At 37.2% G+C, this 25082-nt stretch overlaps 1 protein-coding gene across 16 annotated transcripts in view; it reads right to left on the bottom strand.

Moving 5' to 3' along the window:
* The window catches only part of PHF21A (PHD finger protein 21A), a 265112-nt gene that overhangs the window by 169482 nt on the left and 70548 nt on the right, over positions 1-25082 (bottom strand). Inside the window, exon 3 of one of the 16 annotated variants that reach the window (XM_036891890.2) lies at positions 3223-3339. The exons of the other annotated variants lie outside the window; for them this stretch is intronic. The gene's annotated coding sequence lies outside the window, so the exon portion shown is untranslated. The remainder of the gene's footprint in view (positions 1-3222; positions 3340-25082) is intronic. 16 annotated transcript variants of the gene reach the window in all.

The following is a 25082-nucleotide window of genomic DNA, read 5'->3' on the forward strand; positions in this document are numbered from 1 at the left end:
TTTAAAAGTTGAAGGTTTACCCCAACTTCATCTTTTCTTATTTTCAGGGTTTGTTTTTACGAGTGTGCCTGAGCTTGTGTACACATGTTTCACTCAATTCACACACATCACTGAACAGCAGCAGCAGAAACCCAGGTCCACAGCAGGCGGTTTAATTAACTGTACATAGGACAGTGCCAACAGCACTGGGACCACCTCCCCTGAGGCAGCACACCAGCAAGGCTAATACACAAGGGAAATCCACTTCCGGGGGTGGGGAGGGTGTCCCCAATAAGTAAGTTGAGAGATCAATACAATAAAAGAGAACCCCTCCAAAAAATGAACAACCAAAAAACCAAACACACCCAAACCCAAAAACACTGCCAGGCAGCCTTGGCAAGAAACCAGAGCTTCCCTTAACATAAGGGAAGAGAAAAGCCAGAATTCAATATTTTCCAGTGGATGGGTCAGGCTTCACTCTGTTTTTTACTGGTTTATTAGAAGCTGTTCTGATGCAGTCTCATACAGGCCTTCCTAGTCATCTCACACATTCCCCGCATACATATTCTCTGTCAGAAGGGTTGGTAATGGGATTAAAGCCAAAAGACCAAAATAATATTAAATGATGATGGTGATGGTGAAGATCTAGGTTGTAATCCATGTGGTAAATAAGTTTTCTATATGCAAACACACTGTAAAACTCAACAACTTGAAAGGAAGTCTGCCTTAACTCTGTGAAAAGTGTCTGGACAAATGAGAGTAGTTTCCAAAGACTCATCCAGGATTGCTCCTGTCTACACAGCAGGACAGAAAGAGTTGGCACTGCTCCCCATGGTGAATCTTCAAGTCAAAAGTGCATACTCAGTTTTGAACTTTTTTCTAGTCTATATCAAGGGTGACACAGACAGATAAAAATAAACAGCTTTACCCTCAATAAAGTTTAAGCTATGTAAAGTGATTCACGAGAGCTACTGAGGCATTTTTTTCATGTTTAACAAGTGACAAACTCATAGAGAATAAATGTAATTGACTGAATGAGTATCACCAGGGACAAACAAATAGGCAATTGGTACAGCAGAGACCCAGGCTGAGAGAAAGGCTTCAGGCATGTTACTTCACCCTTCTGCGCTCTAGCCCCTCTGATACTAGTTCCCTAGGTTACTCACAGGGTCGTAGGGAGGATTAACTCGATAATGTCTGTAATGTGGTTGAGCTCCTTAGAGAAAAAGTGATATATGTGGTTATCATTACATCCTGCAGAGGTCTTACTGTGGCATAACATAAAAGAAAGATAAAAACAATACCCTTGAGAGTTCATTTTGAAGAATTTCTATAGCCTGGCAAGATATTTTATTCTTGTTTTTCATTCATTAGTCCTTAATATATGCCCATGAGATAGGTAACATTCCTAGCTCCCTATTCTAGATAAAGAAACCAAGACAGGAGGTAAGTGACTCCTGAGATGGGAGACACTCTTATCTTCAATTTCCAGATAAGTAAAGCAAGACTGAGAAAGGGAGTACTTTTCTAGTCATATTCAAGAAGTGAAAGGGTTAAGCATAATTAAGAATCTGGAAAACATCAAGGATCACCATTACTTTCTTTGCAATGTGCTGACAGTATTCTGACCAGAGCAGTTTCTAGGATTCAGAAAGCCTAAGATTAAATACTTGCTCTGCCATTTACTTGTTTTATAATCTTAAATTACTTTATCTTTATGTGTGTCACTTTCATCTGCACACTGGGGCTCACTGGGGGTCAAATCAGATAACATGTGTGAAAACTGTCAGTAAACAATGACAAACTGTGCAAATAAGTTATTATCTTTATTAAACTGGTATTCTTATTGGGACTATGGGTTCTTCTAGCCTCTACAACTTTAGGGAAGACAATCACTGCCCTCAGACCAAATGAAATATGTAATAATAATTTTTAAAAAATAGCTTCATTGAGAAATAATTCAATATACCATACAATTCACCCATTTAAAGTATATAATTCAAAGGCTTGCATATTCACAGATGGTGCAACCATCACCACTATCAATTTCAGAACATTTCATCACCCCAAAGAAACTCAGATACATCAACAGTCACTCCCCATTTCCCTCCCCCTCATCCCCACACACAATTCTCTCCAACCTGGGCAGCCATTAATCTATTTTCTGTCTCTATAGATTTGCATATTCTAGACATTTAATATAAATGGAATCATATAATGTATGGCCTTTTGTGGCCTTCTTTCACTTGACATAATGTTTTTTAAGATTCATCCATGTGGTAGCATGTACCAGTACTTTATTTCTTTTATTGCCAAATGATGTTCCATTATATAGGTATACCACATAGGTTATTTAACCAGCTATCAGTTGATGAGAGATGGTTGTTTCCATTTTTTGGATATCATGAATAATGCTGCCATGGACATCTGTGTAAAAGTTTTGTTTGGACATATGTTATCATTCTCTTGGGTATATATCTAGGAGTGAAATTGCTGAGTCACATGGTAACTCTATGTTTAACATCTTGAGGAACTGCCAGATTGTTTTCCAAAGTGGCTGCTCCATTTTACAATCCTCCCAGCAATGCTTGAGAAGATAACTGAAGGGAGACCATTAACTGGGTGCCTGGTCAGGGAACAGCCAAACTAGTTCTGAAAATGCCTCCCACCAAATCTTAGAAAGGAGAGATAATGGCTGTTGGAGCATTTTCCTTCCTTCCTCCCCCTTTGCGTAAGTCCAGACTAAGGCCAAGGGAACACATGCAGCTCCTTACACACAGACTAATGTTGCTCCCATCTCTAATAGAAAGTAATGCATAACTTGCAGAGCGAGGTTTTAGAAAGGTCCTCTCTCATTTCTCAGATCCAGGTAGTAAGATATCTTGACCTTTTGAGGTGTTAAGCTATGTGGTTGAGCTCCTTAGAGAAAAAGTGATATATGTGGTTATCATTACATCATAAAGTTTTATATACCAGGCTCTTACCATTCATTCCCTTCAGTACATCAGGCTGAGCCTAGCCCAAATACGTATGTTCAGTACAGGTCAAACATACGCTAGCTCCAATGTATTCTTGTATAGTGGCATCTGCAAGCCAAAAAGACTGGTAGAGGGAAACAGATGGCTTCTAAAAGGGGAAAAGAAGAAAAATGGTAGGTCAGATAGAAAAGAGTAGGGGGAAAGAAGGGAACAGAAAGAGGACAGGAGAAAGGAAAAGCCTATTATCTGGTTTTGCTTTTCCCACTTGTCACAGCATTCTCCTTGCTGGTTGCCAGCATGCTCCCTTGCAAACACAGCTGCAAGTGACAAAGAGTAGCCACTGTCATACTCAGGGGGTCTCTTCCATGCTCCATACTGTAAACTGAAATGCCAAATGATTACAGGAAAGAGACTTATATACCTGTTAGAGCAACGAATAGCAAATTGCCCTCTCTAGCCAACAAATTAGAGTTGGAGCCCAAAGGTTCCCTACAAAATAACATTAAGACTATCCAGAAAACACTAAAAAGCAACAGAATCAAGAAATTAATTACTAAAAAATGTGGCTTATTTTTGTAGATTTGTCAGACCTGTTACTAATCAATGTAAGATTGTATTCTGTCATATATTTCATATAGTCACCACATGTTCAATTTGCAGTGGGGCTCTGTCTGCTCTTTTACAATTAAAAGAAAATTAGCAAGTCTTTCCCCAACAGAATTAGGGATTGCCAATAGGGATTGCCAATGGAGGGTAATGCTTCACACCAAGTTTTAAAAAGGAGAGATACTGATTGTTGGGGTATTTTCCTCTTTTCCTACCCCCTTGCTGAGGCTTAAGCTAAAGCCAAGGCAAAGGGAACATAAGCAGCTTTTTACACACAGACTAATGTTGCCAGCCATGTTCCAGTGGCCTTGCTCACAGCAGGAGAAGGCGTAGTGACTAACACCGCTGGGTCTTGTTGAAGAAAAGTGGCTGGTTTCCTTTGATCAACTGAGTGGTGTGCTGATTGGTATGATTTCCCTGTGCTGCTGACTGAGAGCATGTTGGGGAGGGCAGGAGAGCTGGCTTCTGAGAGGCCCATGCACAGAAGTAAATTCCATAGCTGGCGAATCATAGAAAGCCAACAAGAAATAAAAGAGGGCTGAACTGGAAGCAGACACCTTAATTCTGCCAGCATGTCACTTACTGACATAAGGATCTCTGGAGGGGATGAAGTAGGTGCTTCTGTAACTCTATCAATTGCAATACTATGCATAACTACTGAACACAATGTTCAAGACCAGAGTCCAAGCTCCTAAAACTATCATTTAGAAAAGTTTTACTCACTTCATTTTAATGGGAGAGAGAAACCAATGGGAGTTAAGATTTTATTAAAAAATTAAAATAGAAGAGCCAGCAACTCATCAGCATATGTGACTCTTGGCACAGTTTCTGAACAAAGCAAGTACGTTCAGCACCTGAGTATGTGTGCAGGACTGTAGCACATACCCCTCTCTTCTATTTGCCAGAGAAGCAGCTGCTGGATTAACATGAGTTAATCTGCTTGCATGCTATACAGACTTCTTTTCCTAGTAAGTTGCAAAATTTACCTAAAGATAAATATAGCAGTCTTCTAGTTCTCTGCTCCATTCAGCTGCTGCTGAGAAATACTTCTGTTATATAAAATTTCATCAGCAGATAGTACTCCTTCCTGAGGAACAACAGTAAAAAGTAGCTTTCTAAAGCACAGTCCCTGAGCTTAAATATACCATATTTAAATGACTTATTTGAAAAAGGGTAATTTTCCTTCTTTAAAGTTTTAATTCTTGACAGAGTATGTGATTCTTACACTAGGGCTAATTACTGTTGTTTTAAAGAGTAAACAGTCAATTGCAAATTGAGCAAATTGCTTTGTTATCCTACTACCAGAAATGAAATGCATTAGGTCAGCAGGTGGCATGTCATTTCAGTGCTGCCTCAGGGTCCAAAATATGGTTAGGTCATTTTTATGTTGATGACAGCAAGAATGAAAACCAGAGCATTTAACATTACTTCCCATCTCCATTCTCACAGCCATTTTAGGCACAAAATAATTTAAAGGAGCCCCTAAACTGTATCTCCAGTATCTAAGCTGCTACTGGGACCTTCAGAGACAACTGAGTTGAAGCTGCTCAAAGAAATCTGGGTCAGCAATATCCCTGATGAACGTAGATGCAAAAATACTCAACAAAATATTAGCAAACCGAATTCAAAAATACATCAAAAGGATCATACACCATGACCAAGTGGGATTCATCCCAGGGACGCAAGGATGGTACAACATTCGAAAGTCCATCAACATCATCCACCACATCAACAAAAAGAAAGACAAAAACCACATGATCATCTCCATAGATGCTGAAAAAGCATTTGACAAAGTTCAACATCCATTCATGTTAAAAACTCTCAGCAAAATGGGAATAGAGGGCAAGTACCTCAACATAATAAAGGCCATCTATGATAAACCCACAGCCAACATTATATTGAACGGCGAGAAGCTGAAAGCATTTCCTCTGAGATCGGGAACTAGACAGGGATGCCCACTCTCTCCACTGTTATTTAACATAGTACTGGAGGTCCTAGCCAAGGCAATCAGACAAAACAAATACAAGGAATCCAGATTGGTAAAGAAGAAGTTAAACTGTCACTATTTGCAGATGACATGATACTGTACATAAAAAAACCCTAAAGACTCCACCCCAAAATTACTAGAACTGATATCGGAATACAGCAAAGTTGCAGGATACAAAATCAACACACAGAAATCTGTGGCTTTCCTATATACTAACAATGAACCAACAGAAAGAGAAATCAGGAAAACAACTCCATTCACAATTGCATCAAAAAAAATAAAATACCTAGGAATAAACCTAACCAAAGAAGTGAAAGACTTATACTCTGAAAACTACAAGTCACTCTTAAGAGAAATTAAAGGGGACACTAACAGATGGAAACTCATCCCATGCTCATGGCTAGGAAGAATTAATATAGTCAAAATGGCCATCCTGCCCAAAGCAATATACAGATTTGATGCAATCCCTATGAAACTACCAGCAACATTCTTCAATAAACAGGAACAAATAAATCAAAAATTCATATGGAAACACCAAAGACCTCGAATAGCCAAAGCAATCCTGAGAAAGAAGAATAAAGTAGGGGGGATCTCACTCCCCAACTTCAAGCTCTACTATAAAGCCATAGTAATCAAGACAATTTGGTACTGGCACAAGAGCAGAGCCACAGACCAATGGAACAGACTAGAGAATCCAGACATTAACCCAGACATATATGGTCAATTAGTATTTGATAAAGGAGCCATGGACATACAATGGCGAAATGACAGTCTCTTCAACAGGTGGTGCTGGCAAAACTGGACAGCTACATGTAGGAGAATGAAACTGGACCATTGTCTAACCCCATATACAAAAGTAAACTCAAAATGGATCAAAGACCTGAATGTAAGCCATGAAACCATTAAACTCTTGGAAGAAAACATAGGCAAAAACCTCTTAGACATAAACATGAGTGACCTCTTCTTGAACATATCTCCCCGGGCAAGGAAAACAACAGCAAAAATGAGTAAGTGGGACTATATTAAGCTGAAAACCTTCTGTACAGCAAAAGACACCATCAATAGAACAAAAAGGATCCCTACAGTATGGGAGAATATATTTGAAAATGACACATCCGATAAAGGCTTGACGTCCAGAATATATAAAGAGCTCACACGCCTCAACAAACAAAAAACAAATAACCCAATTAAAAAATGGGCAGAGGAACTGAACAGACAGTTCTCCAAAAAAGAAATACAGATGGCCAACAGACACATGAAAAGATGCTCCACATCGCTAATTATCAGAGAAATGCAAATTAAAACTACAATGAGGTATCACCTCGCACCAGTAAGGATGGCGGCCATCCAAAAGACAAACAACAACAAATGTTGGCGAGGCTGTGGAGAAAGGGGAACCCTCCTACACTGCTGGTGGGAATGTAAGTTAGTTCAACCATTGTGGAAAGCAGTATGGAGGTACATCAAAATGCTCAAAACAGACTTACCATTTGACCCAGGAATTGCACTCCTAGGAATTTACCCTAAGAATGCAGCAATCAAGTATGAGAAAGATCAGTGCACCCTTATGTTTATCGCAGCACTATTTACAATAGCCAAGAATTGGAAGCAACCTAAATGTCCATCGATAGATGAATGGATAAAGAAGATGTGGTACATATACACAATGGAATACTACTCAGCCATAAGAAAAGGGCAAATCCAATCATTTGCAGCAACATGGATGGAGCTGGAGGGTATTATGCTCAGTGAAACAAGCCAAGCGGAGAAAGAGAAATACCAAATGATTTCACTTATCTGTGGAATATAAGAACAAAGGAAAAACTGAAGGAACAAAACAGCACCAGAATCACAGAACTCAAGAATGGACTAACAGGTACCAAAGGGAAAGGGACCGGGGAGGATGGGTGGGTAGGGAGGGATAAGGGGGGGGAGAAGTAGGGGGGTATTAAGATTAACATGCATGGGGGGGTAGGAGAAAAGGGAGGGCTGTACAACACAGAGAAGGCAAGTAGTGATTCTACAACATTTTGCTATGCTGATGGACAGTGACTGTAAAGGGGTTTATAGGGGAGACCTGGTATAGGGGAGAGCCTAGTAAACATAATATTTGTCATGTAAGTGTAGATTAGTGATACCAAAAACAAAACAAAACAAAACAAAAAAAGGGCAGTTCCTCTGTGGTAACCTCCAATGAGTTCTACACAAGGGTATAAAGGGCATATAAAAGTGTAGGCAAAGGGTCTGTTTGCGTTTATACAGAAGATCAAAGCCTAATTGGGCTACCCCGAAAATGAACTAAGATACGATATGAAAGAGAACTTCCAACATCAGCACTCTCGGGAAGACTCATGCCAGAAGATGATCATCAAAAAACCCCAACAAAGATCCACACACTGCTACAGCTGTAGATGCACTCATCCCACCAGCTCCTGGACTTGCCATGGGAATGAAGGAGATATCTAAGCTGGCCTGTGCATACAGTAAAACAACAAATTTGACTGGATCTATACTGTTGGAACTCAACCAAGAATTAGGAGAAGTGCAAATTGTAGCGCCTCAAAATCTTACAACTACAGACTATTTACTGTTAAAAGAACATAAGGGACGTGAACATTCCCCAGGAATGGGTTGTTTTAATTTGTCTGATTTCTCTCAGACTGTTCAAGTTCAGTTGGACAATATCCACCATATCATAGATAAGTTTTCACAAATGCCTAAGGTGCCTAACTGGTTTTCTTGGTTTCACTGGAGATGGCTGGTAATTACAGATATGCTTTGGTTATGTAACTATACTCCTATTATGTTAATGTATGTGCACAATTTAAGTAGTAGTTTAAAACCTATACATGCTGAAGTTACTCTACAAGAAGATATGTCAAAGAAATAATCAATCTTCCCATGTTTTCTTCCGTCTGCTACTTCTATAGCTTTTCTTCTTCCTTCCTAATTACAACCCTTAAATAGAATTCGTGCCTCATATCAAATTTACCGAGTATCATAATTCTTCCAAGTGGTAAAGATACCTCAAGACAAATGCTGGGCATAGAAGCTACAGGGCATAAATATGCAAAGAAATAAAAAGCTAACCATTTCAAACAATAAGGCTTCTCTCTCACTTACCAACTTTACATTTCCCTGTATGGCCCCGGAAGATGACTGGTTAGCCGGAGACGGGTAAGATTCCTCAAGGGAGGAACAACCTAAGACAGGCACAGTCGCAGGGGGGTCATCAGGTGAGAAATTGGGGATCAACAGAGGTGAGGCTTAGAACCTCACCCCCCCGTTCTGAGAGAAATATTCTGCATACGTGGATGTTTTTTTATTGCCCTTGTCTAGCTTGGATTAATACATAGTCTACAGGCACACACCTGATCATCTACATTTGCTCTCTTACAACACTAAACTATGTTTTCTACCTTTATCTTGTATCTACCTACCACTTCAGCATTTTATTAAAAATAATAATAATGAGAGAAATGTGGTTTCCACATATAAATCAAGTATAAAAACCAAATGAGTATTCATATTTGAACTGACTGTTTATAGTTCATAATGCATGAGCAAAACCGAAAGTTTCTGTGATGACTGCCCTTGTACTGTTCACTATGTAACTTATTCATTATGTAAGAATTTGTTCTCCATGTAAGAACTTGTTTGTTATGCCTCAGAAGATTGGAGACTGACGAAAATTAGGCTTGGGGTGGATTAATGATTGTGCATTGAGCATTGACTCCCCTATACAGAATTTTATTGTCGTTAACAACCATTTGATCAATAAATATGAGAGATGCCCTCACAAAAAAAAAAAAAAAAAAAGGACAGACTTCCAATGGTAAAATAAATAAGTAACCGGGATGTAATGTATAGCATAAGGAATATAGTCAAGATATTGTAACAGCTTGGTAGGGTGATAGCTGGAACCTAGAATTATGTATATAAATGTTTTATCACTGTGTTGTACACTTGAAACTAATGTAATGTAATACTGTGCGTCAACTACCCTTCAATAAAAAATAATTATCTAAAAAAAAAAAAAGAAATCTGGGTCAGCATAATCTGACTTTAGTCTTCAGAGACACAAAACTTCTTGTACAAACACGGAAGGTGGGTTCTCCTTAACCATTCTTAAGCATGTCAACATGCAATTCCATTCTATAGTACTTTCCTTGAAGGAAGAGAATGGTATCATGCCTCTACTCAAGGGGGTGAGGGAACTATGCGGTGTCTGCTCCTGGGGATGGGGACGGATTAGAGAAAGGAATAGACTTAAGCCAAGAAACAAAAAGGAGGGTGGTAGGGGTACAGAGACAGGCAGGAGAAGACAGGGCAAACTGGGAGAAAAATTCTGTGTAGAAATCAAAAGCCTCTTGCAATGTTAGAACATTCAAACAACCCAACAGCTTTTCTGTTAAGCCTCCTTCCCACATATGTATTTCAAACTAGTAGTAGGATTTGAATACGACTAGGATTCAAACTTACTATGGTAGCCTCCCGAAGTTGGTTCCTATGGTAATAGAATGAGATCAGACTATTTAATAGTGTCTAAACTCTTAAGATGTTGTGAGGTGTTAATATTCAACTTGCCAGGGAGAAGAAAAATGGATTTTGGTATTAAGACAATTTATGAATTTCAAGATTACATGTCCTATCTTCAGACAACTCTATTTTTGTGGTTGTACTTCTCTTGCCATTTTTAAAGCAGTAAAACAGAAAATAACATCAGCTTTAGAACCAGAAGTACAGGCTCACTAACTTACCAGGGACCTATATTTTTTGCCTACTCAGTATGCTTTTGGAGAACTACTCTTGCCCTACTCTCCATATATGTAGTTCATCTAGGGATGGTCTCAATCCTGCTTCACTGTGGCATGTGACCCAAGCCTGGTCAATGAGAAGACTCTAGTTAGCGGCCACAGTGAAGGATGACTGGTTCAAGAACAGGTCTGAAAAGCATGTTCCCATCTTGTATTGGTACTTTCAAAAAAACCTACTTTCTTCATTGGGTTGATAAAGTGGCAGTTATAAACCAAGACCTGCCAGAGGCAACTGTGGCCAGTATGGGATACCTTGTATACAAATGAAGACAAAAGGAGGAAAAAATATCCTAAAACAAAGCTCAAGCCCCTAAATCTAGGCATACCTGCAACCAGCTACATCCCTAAATTTACTAATTATACAAGCCAACAAACTATCTTTTTTGCTTCAATAACTTTAGAGTTTCTATTATTTGAAAGCAAGAGTCCTCACCTCTATACCAGCCAAATAACCCAGAACAAGTCATCCTGCAATCTCGTAGCATATCAGTTTTCTGAAATTGAGGAGAAGGGAGAAAAACATGTTTGTTTACCTTATAAAATTAAAAACTTCTAAGTACTACACAGGAGGCATTGATACTTTAACTAAAACAGAAAGTAGAGATAGAAGGAATAAGGCATTCATAGAGCTAAGCTAAATTGCTCCTAGTTGCTTGTGCTGATAACATTCTGCTTAGTTTTTTCATCATTTGCCCTGGTGAGGCCTGTGAAATCTTTATCAAACCTGTTAATCACCTAGTAAATCTTTTAAGTATTTTCCCTTTTACTTTCAGTTGACAAGACTTTAACAACTTCCTGGACATCTCTGATCAAGCTACATAAGTAGCTGCCATGAAGGGTAAGTACAGGGATCACAGAAAGGCAAAAATTTAACAGTTCCACACTTCAAGGTGTGTGTGTGTGTGTGTGTGTGTGCGCGCGCGCGTGTGTGTGTGTGCCTATACATACACACATGTGCTAAAAGATGAGGTAAAGGAGTAACTCTCACATGAAGACAAATCAGGAATGAAAAGAAGCTACTCCTATGTAAGATGAAAATCTAACAGCCTCAACTAACGTGCCAAACCACTTCTACCCACAAAGCATCAGTATTCTAAAAAACAGAATTGAACTATTAAGATTACACAGTCAATTCAAAATTGTAATTAAGTGTAATGTATATTTTGGAATTTGTTGTAGTGTCCTGATAAATGCTTGGTTTCACAGAACACTACATCACATCTCTCATGGATACCAGAGAGGATAAAAAACTCTGTAAATGTGTACCCAATCTATAAAACATCAACATGAAAGAAGAATTATTAGTGAAACAAATACCTAAAAGTAAAGGTACCAACTTCTAATCCTCTTTTGAGTGATGAAAGTGGGAAGATAAATGATATAAGTGGAAGATAAATAAGCAAGACATTTTGTAAGAGCTAGGAAGAAAAAAAATGAATGCATTACACTTTCAACTTTTAAAGTTTCTGGGCCTAAAAATTAAGTACAAATGAAGTCACTCTTAAGAGGAGGTTTTATTTCAAGATGTTTTCAATACCTCTGATATCAATTAGTTTTTGCTCATTATATATAAAATTACAACTACATGCTATGACTGGTAAAAAGAAACCCATGGCAAGGATGGTACAATATTCATGAATCAATCAGTATCATACACTCCATTAACAAAAAAGATAAAACCATATGATAGTCTCAACAGATGCTGAAAAAGCAATTGACAAAATTCAACATTCATTCACTATAAAAACTCTCAACAAAATGGCTATAGAGGGTACATACCTCAACATAATAAAGGCCATATACAACAAAACCACACCTAACCTCATACTTAATGGCAAAAATCAGAAAGCTTTTTCTCTACTATCAGGAACAAGACAAAAATGTCTCACCACTTTTATTCAACATAGTATTGGAGGTCCTAGCCATGGCAATCAGACAAGACAAAGAGATAAAACACATCCAAATGGGTAAGGAAGAATTTAAATTGTCACTATTTGCAGAGAACATGATATTATACATGGAAAACCCTAAAGACTCCACCAAAAAAAAACTATGAGAACTTACACCCGAATTCAGCAAAGTTGCAGGGTACAAAATTAATACACAGAAATCTGTTGCATTCCTATATGATAATAATAAACAGAAAGAGAAATCAGGAAAACAATTCCATTCACAATTGCATCAGAAAGAAAAAAATACCTAGGAATAAACCTAACCAACGAAGTGAAAGACCTGTACTCTAAAAACTGTAAGACACTCATGAGAGAAATTAAAGAAGACACAAATAAATGGAAATCTATCCTGTGCTCATGAATAGGAAGAATTAATAATGCCAAAATGACCATCCTGCCCAAAACAATTTACAGATTCAATGCAATCCCTATCAAAATAACAACAGCATTTTTCAATGAACTAGAACAAATAATTCTAAAATTCATATGGAACCACAAAAGACCCCAAATAGACAAAGCAATCCTGAGAAAGAAGAACAAAGCTGGGGGGATTACACTCCCTGACTTCAAGCTATACTACGAAGCTATGGTAATCAGAACAGTATGGTCTGGCACAAGAATAGACCAGACAAGACAGATCAATAGGACAGAATAGAGAGCCCAAATATAAACCCATGATTATATGTCAATCAATATATGATAAAGGAGTCATGAATATGCAGTGGGGAAAAGACAGCCTTTTCAATAACTGGTGCTGACAAAACTGGACAGCTAAATGCAAGAGAATGAAACTATATTACGGTCTTAACTCCTTACACAAAAGTAAACTCAAAATGGATCAAAAACCTGAATGTAAGACATGAAACCATAAAACTCTTAGAAGAAAATATAGCCAAAAATCTCTTCAACATAAGTATGAGCAAATTTTTCCTGGACACATCTCCTCAGGCAAAGGAAACAAAATAAAAAATGAACAAGTGGAACAATATCAAACTAAAATACTTCTGTACAGCAAAGGACACCAACAGTAGAACAAAAAGGCATCCCACAGTATGGGAGAATATATTTGTAAACAATTCATCTGATAAGGGCTTAACATCCAGAATAAAGAAAGAACTCATACGCCTCAACACCAAAAAAAATAGATAACCCAATTAAAAAATGGGCAGAAGACCTGAACAGACATTTCTCCAAAGAAACACAGATGGCCAACAGGCACATGAAAAGATGCTCCACATCGCTAACCATCAGAGAAATGCAAATCAAAACCACAATGAGATACTACCACACACCAGTTAGAATGGCCAATATCCAAAAGACAAGAAATAACAACTGTTAATGAGGATGTGGAGAAATGGGAACCCTCCTGCACTGTTGGTGGGAATGTCAATTGGTGCAACCACTGTAGAGGACAGTATGGAGGTTCCTCAAAAAACGAAAAATAGAAATACCATTCAACCCTGTAATACCACTCCTGGGAATTTACCCGAAGAAAACAAGATCCCTGATTCAAAAAGATACATGCACCCCTACGTTTATCACTGCATTATTTACAACAGTCAAGATATGGAAGCAATCTAGGTGTCCATCAATAGATGAATGGATGAAGATGTGGCTCACATACACAATGTAGTATTATTCAGCCATAAGAAAAAAGAAATCCTGCCATTTGCAACAATATGGATAGATCTAGAGGGTATTATGCTAAGTGAAATAAGCCAGGCAGAGAAAGAGAAATACCATATGATTTCACTTATTTGTGAAATATAAAAACAAAGCAAAACAGAATGAACAAAACAGCAGTAGACTCATAGACATTGAGAAGTGACTGGTATCTACAATGGGGGAGGGCTTGACTGGTAGTTATCAGATTTAATTTGGGCAAAAGCAAACAACTTTAACTAAAATCAACTTGCCTTTTCCTACTCCACTTCCAGAAATTCTAATTTAATTGGTCTAAGATGGAGCCCTAGATGCAGCATTTTTCAAATGCTCTTCAAGGGTAAATACTATGGTTGAGAACCACTAATCTACAGGTATTTTTGTAGCTATGACCTTAAATACAAAGACTATTTTGCTAACTATTCTACAACAGTTGAGAAAATCATTACTATATAAATCACTGTACTTTCACTAATATGCCAATAGAAGGTAAGCTCCTTAAGAAGAGAAATCCTCATTCAGCACTGAGGCCAATTGGAATGCCTGGTACATAATAGGTGCTCCATAAATATCTGTGAATGAATGAATTAAAAGCTGAAAGTACATTTCAGTTTTAGTAGCTTGCAGCAATACAGTAGAAGCTCTTAAACCAGTAATGATCAGTCAGTAATTGATTAGTTAAGAAAAATGAGAGTCAAATAAAACCTGTAAACCATAAAAATTTGATTTGTGTATCTAAACATTTTATTTTAACTAAAGTGGACATTTACTTTCTACTCTTCTAATATAGGAACAGCCTTTGGTTGTATGGATCTACATGTTAAAATGTCTTTCTTTCACATAACCATAATGCATTTTCTACCACTTCCACTTCTGGCTTTTAAATTATGGTGAGAAAGATTAAGATGCTTTGAAGCAATCTGAATGCAGAATCTTTCTGGACATTAATAATTTATGCCATTATTTTACAGTTGTCTTACCCAAATGTAATTGAGCAGCAATTTCCTACTAATTCACCTTTATCAACTCTTTCCAAAGCTTTGAACTTGGTTTTCGTGGGAACAACTTGGTTCTTCATAAGTCATTTGTTTATGAAGTAGGTAAATTACATAATTAGAATAAGACCTAATAAAGAAGCTTTGGGAACAAACACAACTCACTCTTGATAAATCATTCTACAACTGATGGGAGACATGTGTGACTACCTGAGACAGCAACCTACTGGCCACAGGCATTCAGAGGGAGTAAGGAATGAAAGCCAGTGAGTCAGCTGAAACTTGCTCTCCACAGTTTTTACTGTTATACAAAAGCAAGCCACAGGTTTCTTCCCGCTGGCCTTTCCAATTCTCTAGAGCAGTAAGTTCATCCTTTCACTAGCAGATCATCCAAACTGGGACCCAACAAAAAGTATCACAAGTCTATATACTGCATTATCAGAGGATCATCAGGCACAGAGGCAGCAGGAGTCATGGTATCTCTTAATACAAAACACCCCAACAATTATATCCAGACTCCCTAATTCATACGTAAGGCATTAACAAGTTAACTATTAAGGGATCCATTAAAATATAATAGATGAGCATAAAATCAGAATTTAAAAAATACTTAACACATTATTTAACTTACAGTTTTGCAGCAAAAGGCTCGAAACAATACAAACAAGGAGAATAGGTCTGTTTTGCAAATTCAGAATCAACTCCAATTGGGCAGGTGTCTCAAATGAGGACATTCTGGGCAACACAGAAAGAACTAGTGCCACCAGGAAACTCTGCAATGTACCTTTTATTGAAAGTCTTGAAATTTAAAATATTCTTGCTTCTTTGTAGCTAATGTATACCTTTTTGAGGGCACAACTTTTCCATGGAAGTTTTTTTTTTTTTTAAGTTATAGCATCCCTGCTCCCATTTCCAGGTAATAAGACCTCAGATACCTCAGATTTTGTATTTCATCTTTTAAGAAGAAAAGAGAACTATTAAAAATGTTTACAATTTTTTATTTTAATTTTAGGCAGAAATTTCATTTTTATTTAAACCTTTCCCAACAAAGCTGATAACTCCAACTTTAATTGCAGGACATCTGGCAGAAGACTCAGAGCAAAACAGATCTTTGTGTTTTCACTGGCTTGGGCTCGGGAGGCTAGCATTTATGACAAACTAACCCAAACTATTTTTAGGTTAAATATGGAGGTGATGATAGTGGCAAAACAAAAATTTTCACCTTAAGGATCTATAAACCTTGACTGTTTTCAAATTAGTTGCATCTAGCATCACAGTAAGGTTGTAAACCAAGGATATGAACTTTTAAAATATAGGTCCTCATTAACACATTTTTGAAAAATAGTGGAGAAATTAGTTAATAACTGTCGATTTCTAGAAATCTGAACTTGTTCAAGGTAGATATGTCATTTCTATTGTTCACAAAACATTTTCTAACCTATGTGTTTACTTCACCAATAATGGCTCTTCCAATTAATGAATTAGGCTGCAAAAACACTAAGTAGATTTCATAGATGCTCCTGTTGTTGAAAGAGATCTTCAGACAGATAATATTAAGATTAGCTATAGAATCAGTGTGCTTTGTGTTAGTAAACACACCATGTGCTGTCCTCCTCCCCAGGGTCAGTTACATAAAACAGTTATCTTATTTACCAGTACAAATAGTTTAACCTTTTGATGAGCTGAGGGCTTTTTTACCTATCTATTTTAAAAACTAATCAAGTGCCATATCTATAAAGATAACTGATTTTATTTGCTTTAAAGAGTGAACAAAAAAATCAAGATAACATGCTGAAAAAGAAAAAAACAAAATGTTAGCACAAAAACAAATAAAAATATTACTGATATTAAATTATTTTGTTTTGGTTTACATGAAAAGAATAACTAAGGATATTTTTCCACATTCATACTGTGCTTGAATAAAGGAAACAGCAGAATAGTTCTTTTCACTATATCATATCCGGCGGGCTATTAATGCTAGAGACCTTAATGAAATAAGCAGTTACTACCTAACTGTACACTCACACAGCTATCATCTTTGGTTGTCTATGAGTTTTACAGGAGAGGGTTTCCCATCACTTTAGAACAGACTTTCTCACTGGGGATTCCTCATTTAAACCACAGAACACAAAAACTTACCTGAGTGACTATTTTCTCAATTACCACAAAGACACTACATAATTAGTACCATTCCAGATCCATCGGAATGTTAATTCAATACACATAATGGATGCCAAAGCATTAGGACTTAATTCTCCCACCAAACCCAGGCTGGTTTAGACACTGCCGAAGAGAATGAAATTTCTTTAATTATATGGGAAAAAGTACATTTTTTTCATTCTCCATGTTTTGCTTTTTCAACAGAGAGAAAAAGAGAAAATTGGTATCTGTTATGTCATCTATAATAAGGCTTAAGCTGGAATAAGGAATATCAACTAAACTTCAACTCCAGCAGCAGTGAGGTGTCTCACAAACAAGCAATAGGCTGTTCTAGAACTTGTTCCAGCTCACTTAAAGGAGGTTTGCCCCATCCAAAGACCGGTTCTCATGAGAAAGTGATACCCACTAACCCTGGCTTAAATGCAATACAGACTTCCCAGGTGAAAGCCAATTCAGACAAAACTGGACAGCTACATGTAAGAGAATTAAATTGGATTATTGTCTAACCCCATACACAAAAGTAAACTCAAAATGGATCAAAGACCTGAATGTAAGTCATGAAACCATAAAACTCTTAGAAAAAATCAGGCAAAAATCTCTTGGACATAAACATGACCAACTTCTTTATGAATGTATCTCCCCACGCAAGGGAAACAAAAGCAAAAATGAACAGGTGGGACTATATCAAACTAAAAACCTTCTGTATAGCAAAGGACACCAGCAGTAGAACAAAAAGGCATCCTACAGTATGGGAGAATATATTCATAAATAACATATCCAACAAGGGGTTGACATCCAAATTATATAAAGAGCTCTTGCACCTCAACAAACAAAAAGCAAATAAGCAAATTAAAAAATGGGCTGATAAACTGAACAGACACTTCTCCAAAGTAGAAATTCAGATGGCCAGCAGGCACATGAAAACATACTCCATATCACTAATCATCAGAGAAATGCAAATTAAAACCACAGTGAGATATCACCTCACACCAGCAAGGATGGACACCATCAAAAAGACTAAGAACAACAAATGTTGGTGAGGATGTGGAGAAAAGGGAATCCTCCTACACTGCTGGTGGGAATGTAAGCTTGTTCAACCATTGTGTAAAGCAGTATGGAGGTTCCTCAAGAAACTCAAAATAGAAATACCATTTGACCCAGGAATTCCACTCCTAGGAATTTACCGTAAGAATGCAGTAGCCCAGTTTGAAAAAGACATATGCACCCCGATATTTATCGCAGGACTATTTACAATAGCCAAGAAATGGAAGCAACCTACGTGTCCATCAGTGGATGAATGGATAAAGAAGATGTGGTACATATACACAATGGAATATTATTCAGCCATAAGAAAACAAATCCTACCATTTGCAACAACATGGATGGAGCTAGAGGGTATTATGCACAGTGAAATAAGCCAGGTGGAGAAAGACAAGTATCAAATCATTTCACTCATCTGTGGAGTATAAGAACAAAGAAAAACTGAAGGAACAAAACAGCAGCAGACTCACAGAACCCAAGAATGGACTAACAGTTACCAAAGGGAAAGGGACTGGGGAGGATGGATGGGAAGGGAGGGATAAGGGGGGAAAAGGGGCATTACGATTAGCATGTATAATGTAGGGTGGGGGGACATGGGAAAGGCAGTAAAACACAGAGAAGACAAGTAGTGATGCTATAGCCTCTTACTACGCTAATGAACAGTGACTGTAATGGGGTATGTGGTAGAGACTTGATAATAGGGGGAGTCTAGTAACCATAATGTTCATATAATTGTACATTAGTGATAGCAAAATTAAACATTTTTTAATTTAAAAAAAAGAAAGCCAATTCAGAGCAGAAATGTATAAAAATAGGATTCTTAGGAGATTTTTCCCTCTAAAACTCCAGGCATGCACAGCACACTTGCAGGTTTGTCAGTGGATGACTTAACTGCTAACCTGATAGGTACAAAGCACCATCTGGGAAAAAGTCTAATCTGTTTTCGATGGAAATTCAAAACACACCTCTTTTCCTACTTTGCAAAGGTTTTTCTGTTGGTTAATTTTCCAACTTGGAGAATAACTGTAGTCCTATAGCATCTTTTCTATAAGAAAGTCTCGCTAAATGTGAAGGGTCTCACTTAAATCTGCAGAAAACAGAAACTAGAGAGCCATAGCCTGAAGACCTCCCTTACCCTTTTTTGCCCTACCATAATGGTAAGGGAAGGAGGAAGGTTAAATTGTTAATACTCTAAGATGTCGAGTATCATAACTTCACAACTTCCAATCACTTAATTAGAAAAAAATTAATGTATAGATCCAATGGAAACTTGGGTGTGTCCTTTTTACAGTAGGCTTAATTGTAGTATACTGTTGGTAAAATAAAATCTCACTATGACTTAAAAAAGGATATTTAGAAGACCAATTCAAAGCCTATCAAACTTCTAACACAATACTACAGGAAAGCCTCAACCTAGTCTTATAGGACTGAATATTCTCAGCACCCAAAAGGGTATATGCATGTAGAAGATGCTCAAAAAAGATTTGCCAAATGAATTCATCACTAAAGGTGTTTGTTATATTCAAGATAGATTCCATCCAGCATGTTAATAACTTGTCCTTTAAGAAAATGACCCTAAAATGGATACAATCTTCCTAGAGAGCAAACAGAGAATTTATAAGACTTCAGAAACTGGGATTTCTGCCTAACTCACAACTTCCTCTCTCTGAGAGGTACTCTCTGATCTAGCCATGTCTGTGCTGGTGACATGTCCCCCAGCCAAGCTGAATGGACTGGGCTAGATACCTGGCTCAAACCAGGCTCATTACATTCTCTTTTCAAAAATCTGGGTTGAGAACAAGCTAGTGAGTCTGGAATGGTCTCTTGAATAGGGAAGACACAGACTCAAGAACTGTGCTGTGGCTAGAAACCTTCTGCCTGCTATGTGGACAGAGAAGCCAAGACAGTCTGTAGTAAGGAGAAATGGAGGAGAAGCAGAGGACAGAGAGAGGCAAAAACAAAGAACTCTCCAGTTCTCACATCAAAAGCTACCCCAGGGTTTCTGAGATGTCCTAATACAGTTACAATTAATTCTCCTTTATGCTTAAGTTAGTTTGAGTTAGATTCTGTTACATACAACAAACAAGTCTTCACAAGGACATGTAAAAAACACTTATTCCTGATCCTGGTATTTTTTTACCCCCAGGAAATAACCAAAATAATGTACAAATATTTATGGCCAAGGGTGTATGCTACACAGCTAAACATAAAACAGTAAAAGACTGGGAATAATCCAAATGTCTAAAAACAGTGAGCTGACTAAATTAACCCTAAACACCTATGATAGGATACTATCAAGCCACTGAAAACTAATACTCTTGAAGAGTATTTTAAAATGTGAAGAAATGCTCGACATACATTTTAAAAATTATTTCAAAAGTAGGTATAATACCAATCTCAGTTTTATTTTTAATACAAATATATGGCATAGAAAAGAAAAAAATGGAAGTGAAATCACAGCTAAATTTGATTTTCGCCTTATGAATTTTCTAAATTAACATGCATGATTTTTATAATCAGAAAAAAAATATTTGAAGAAATGATAGACTATAACCCCAGTGACAATATTTTAGTCTCCTCCTATAGTTCTGGCCAAAAAAAAAGGGGGCGGTGGGTGTTTATATTGCAGTAACAAACTTTTTTATTTAAAAATTAACTCATTGATATTAAACAAAAGAGACTATTTTTGAGCAGATGGATTTTAGGAAGAAGTTCCTCATCCTACTGATGTGGAAAGGAAAGACGACCTCCCAGCCATTATTTATAATTCAGTAAGAATTCAGAGGTATAGTGCTTCAGAAATCAGGCTGCCCTAAAAGGAAAGCAGAAAGCAAAACAGTAGTCAAGGAAATGCGTATGGAAGGCCCCTTGTGATCTAGCTTTGTCCTATTTATACACCTCCCACTGCTCTTCCTCTCACTTGATAATCTAATATAAAGGACTTCTCAACCAGTACAATACATCCACCCCTTTAAATAAATGTAAATTTCATATTCTTCTTTGATGTTACTTGAAATTCAAAGCAGTCTGGAGCCACACGGCCTGGATTCTATCTAACACTTCACCAGCTTTATGACCTTGGGCAAATGACTTAATCTCTCATCCATAAAATGGGGTAATAGTACCTATCTCCAAGGATTATTGTGAGGATTAAATGAATTAGTAAATTTAAAGCACACAGAGAAATATGTGGCAAACAGTATATGCTATATAATTGTAGCTATTACTAAGATTAAAATATTTAGCATTTAAAGTAGTGAAATCAGTAGTACAAATTGCTTTGTTTTCAAACTATACAAGCTGACCCTCTAATTTTTCTCTTACAGAATCTCTGCTCTAGCAATCCTAACTACTTGTCATTCTCTGAATATGCCTTGCTGTTTCCTATTCCTATGCCTTATACATGCTGTCCTTTTTGCCTGGAAGGACTTCGTCCACCTAGAAAAATCCCTACTCATCTTGCAACATTCAACTCAACATATCAGCTCATTTGTGAGGGATTCCACAACTCCCCACCAAGGGAATCTCCCCTTTCTCTGTACCATGCATATTCTGACTTCAAATTTATTGTAATTGTTTACATGTTTTTATCTCCTAAGAAAGTCTGGGCTCAGTGAGAATAGGCTCTAGAAATACATTTGTTGCAACTTAAATAATTCAGGGAGTAGTCACTTATTCAACCAATGTTTACTGAGAGCCAGCAAACTTATGAACAAAACAAGTAAAAACCCCTGGCCTCATGCAGTTTACAGCTTCTGGGCTTTAAGTACAGTATCAAAAGCTGTCAGAGTTTAAAGGGAGAGGGACATTATATCCTGTGGGACCAAACTCATGAGCAATAATATACTTTCATTATGTTTTACTATTACTATTATTAATAGAGCCAATATCTATTTTCTACCCAGAAGAGACACAACCAACTAAAAAAGACATGTTCACTTCTCTGGTAGACTTGTAAAGAATATCTTAACCAAATTTCAGAGTCACCATGTGGCTTATACTGAGAAAAATGAAAAAGGAAGAATTAGGCCCAAGCAGAGTTCCTAACACTGCCTGGGGAGGGATGTGTGGCCAAAGACTTAGTCAGCAGGTGATCTGCTCAAGAATCCAAGGTAATCCCACAAAGACTAAACACCCTAAATAAAAAGGCCAGACTTTCATTTTTCAATGTAGCTTAATTAATGTATCTACATTGCTCTAAAAAATACTACTCCAAAGCTTATAACAGAAACAGCACCAACCCTCTACTGCTGTACCTTTCAGGAAACCACTTTCAACTCTTTTAGATATTTCCTCAGATATTTATATTCTTATTTTAAAATATATGTTCATTATGATTTCTTGATTCTTCACTTTAATCATTACCTACTGAATTCCTACTACAGATAACTGAAATACCATGCCTAGATATGTACCTAAGAGAAATGAAAGCATATATCCACACAAAGACTTACATATGTATGTTCACAGTAGCTTTATTTCTAATAGCTAAACTAGAAATAAAAGAAAAAGTGCAGCCCTTGTCTAGCTTGGATTAATACTTAGTCTATAGGCACAGACCTTATCATCTACATTTGCCCTCTTATAGCACTAAATTATGTTTTCTACCTTTATCTTGCATCTACCTACCACTTCAGCATTTTATTAAATAAATAAATAAATAAATAAGGGAGAAATGTGGGATTCACATATAAATCAAGTATTAAAATCAAATGAATAATCATATCTGACTTGATTGTTTATAGTTCATGATGCGTGATCAAAACCGAAAGTTTCTGTGATATGACTGGCCTTGCACTGTTCACCATGTAAGAACTTATTCACTATGTAAGAACTTGTTCACCAGTAAGAACTTGTTCATTATGCTTCAGAAGATTGGAGACTGTTGAGAATTAGGCTTGGGGTTGATTAATGATTGTGCATTGAGTCCCCTATACAGAATTTCATTGTTGTTAACAACCATTTGATCAATAAATATGAGAGATGCCCTCTCAAAAAAAAAAAAAAGAAACTCAATCTATAGTAACAAACAGCAGAACAATTATTGCCTGGGGACAGAGCTGGGAAGGAAGAGTGAGATTACCAATGGATGCAAAGAAACTTTCAGAGGTGATGGATATGTTCACTATCTGGATTATGGTGATGATTCACCCCATCAAAAATTAAACTCTCTTAAAAATGTGTTTCTTTGATATTAATTATTTCAACAGATAAATCTGTAAGTGAGAAGCAAAGAGGGAGCAAGAGGAAGAGGAAAAAAAGAACCGAGAATAGAAGAGACTTAAAAAAAATGAGGTGCTAAAAATGAACTGAAAACTGTGGGGCTGGCAGGTATGTAAGTGAGCCTTCTCATCATGCAGTATATAGTATATACCCTATTTTCACTGTGGCACTCACTCCTGCCATAGACTATTTATTATACTGTGCCTAATATCTCTGGGCCAAGTGCCTCTGGGGTTAAATTTCTCTAGAGTAAGCGTTGGCAAACTTTTTCTATAAACCACCAGGTCTTTGTTGCAACTACTCAATTCTGCCATTGTAGCACAGAAGCAGCCATAGACAATGTGTAAATGAAAGATGTGGGTGTGTTCCAATAACTTCATTTACAAAAACAGGTGGCAGGCCAGATGTGGCCCAGGTGCAGGCAGTAGTTAGCTGATCCCTGCTCTAGAAAACCATACTAGTCTTTACATCTTTGGAGAACTAATCAGTTTTCTTCAGAAGTGATGGCTATAAAATGCTTTATACCTAAAAAAGATAATTAAGCAAGTAAAAGGGGACGGGAAGTCATGAAAAAGGGATAGTGGAAATTTAAAAAGAGTTATATATAATCTTATTGGCTATTAGCAGCAGATGAAGCTCAGTGCGAGTACCTCTGATAACTTGCAAACAGTTTCATCTGATGAATTCTCATCTGGGACAAACAGAAATCAGACTATGAAAAGTGGGTGTCTTTGTAAGTTTTTATGACAGACGTTAATAAATGGCTTCCAACTGCTATTTCTGCCTACCTTGACTTTAGTTGGGGGTTTTAGGTATAATAACAGGGAGATATCACTTTAGATTTTTTTTTATCAAATAAACATTCCATTGAAAAGATGAACTGCAAAGTAATGTTTTTTTTTTAATAAAGTAAGCCTGCTACCTAATTCTTAATTAAAAGGCAGTGGTAGAATAACTCAGAATTCTCTGAAGTTCATGACCAACTTCTAGATCTGTAATAAATGAGATACTCAGAAAAACAAATTTCAAGTTCTGTCAATTAACACTCCCTGATTTCATTAAATTCTTTTCCTTCAGGCAATACAACTTTTCAGGATAAGCTTATCTGTGCTTCTTGATTCCTACATTTTCTTGGTTATGCTCTGCTGTTTCTTCCACCTGGCATATTCTTCCTTATCTTCTTTGCTTACTGCAAACCTGAAGTCATCTTCAGTCCTTGACCCAGCAGCGTCATTTACAGGACAATATAGTACAGAAATAGCCACACAAGAAAAGTTGAAAACAACTATGGATAAATCAGGTAAATAAACGTAAGTATGTGACAAGTCTGGAGAACAAGGCATGTAAGAGTTCAGTGGAGAGGCAGCAATCCATGGTTTTTGAACCATGGTAAGAAGTTTGGATTTGTTCCCAGAATATAAGGAAAGGGGAGCTATTAAAGGATCTTGAAAAGGAAGGCAACATACAAGAGTTGTATTTTAGATCACCCTGAAAATAGTGGTGAGGCAGGAATAAAAGATGGGGAATGGATGCAAGAAATTGCCACGGAAAGGAAGTAGGGGGAAATGGGCAATACTGAGGACTTTGAACAAACAGGACTTTGTAACTATGGATGAGAGCCTGAGAAAAATAAAGAAGTCATGACTTCCAGGTTTTTGCTTGCCAATGAATGAATTAACCAA

The sequence above is a fragment of the Manis pentadactyla genome, chromosome 9 (genome assembly GCF_030020395.1).
Source record: "Manis pentadactyla isolate mManPen7 chromosome 9, mManPen7.hap1, whole genome shotgun sequence".
NCBI lineage: Eukaryota > Metazoa > Chordata > Mammalia > Pholidota > Manidae > Manis > Manis pentadactyla.